Source organism: Calidris pugnax, unplaced genomic scaffold (assembly GCF_001431845.1).
Source record: "Calidris pugnax isolate Ruff unplaced genomic scaffold, ASM143184v1 scaffold822, whole genome shotgun sequence".
Classification (NCBI taxonomy): Eukaryota; Metazoa; Chordata; class Aves; order Charadriiformes; family Scolopacidae; genus Calidris; species Calidris pugnax.
In genome coordinates, this window is record NW_015091474.1 from 10,413 (window position 1) to 11,675 (window position 1,263).

Here is a 1,263-nt window from a genome sequence, read left to right on the forward strand (position 1 = left end):
GGGCAGCTTTGGGGGCGCACGGTTTGGGGGCCGGGGGGACCCGAAATATCGGGGGGACGTCGCCGCTTCACGGGGCGCTGGAGAAGGCCCTGGCCCAGCTCCACCACCAGCCCCGCGCCGCCCTCTTCTCCTCCTGCTACGCCGCCAACGACACCGCCCTGGCCACCCTGGCACGCATCCTACCAGGTGGGGCACCCCAAAAAATCTCGGGGGACACCCCCTCCCTCCCCCAAACCCCTCAAGATCCCCAAAAACCATCTCGAGACCTCATAAAACCTCTCAGAACCCCAAAAAGCATCTCGGGAGCCCAGCAAAACTCTTGGGTTCCTCCAAAGCTCTTGAGCTTCTCCAGAACTTCATGGGACCCTTTTGGGAACCCCCCAAAAGTCTCTTGGGACCCCCCCAGAAACATCTCAAGACCTCATAAAACCTCTTGGAACCCCAAAAAAAGCTCTCGGGAGCCCATCAAAACCTCTTGGGGTTCCTCAAAACCTCCTGAGATCCTCCCAAAACCTCCTGAGAACCCCCCAAATCTCCTGAGGTTCCTCAAAACCACTTGAGAACTCCCCAAAACGTCTTGAGGTTCCTCAAAACCCCCTGAGATCCCTCAAAAACCTCGAGATCTCCCCGAAAACCTTCTGAGACCCCCCCAAACCCCCTGAGACCCAAAAAAACCCTCTCGAGATGTCCCCAAACCCCCTGAGACCCCCCCAAAACCTCTTGGGGTTAACCTCTTGGAACCCCAAAAAAACATCTCAGGAGCCCATCAACACCTCTTGGGGTTCCTCAAAACCTCCTGAGATCCCCCCAAAACCTCCTGAGAACCCCCCAAATCTCCTGAGGTTCCTCAAAACCACTTGAGAACCCCCCAAAACCTCTTGAGGTTCCTCAAAACCCCCTGAGATCCCTCAAAAACCTCAAGATCTCCCCGAAAACCTTTTGCTCTTGAGGTTCCTCAAAACCTCCTGGGATCCCCCAAGACTTTCTGAGAACCCCCCAAAAAAACATCTTGAGGTTCCCCAGAAACACCTCGAGACCCCAAAAAACCTCTTGAGGTTCCTCAAAACGTCCTGAGATCCCCCCAAAACCTCCTGAGAACCCCCCAGAAACCTCTTGAGGTTCCTCAAAACCTCCTGGGATCCCCCAAGACCTTCTGAGAACCCCCCAAAAAAACATCTTGAGGTTCCCCAAAACCACCTCGAGACCCCAAAAAACCTCTTGAGGTTCCTCAAAACGTCCTGAGATCCCCCCCCTACCCCATGG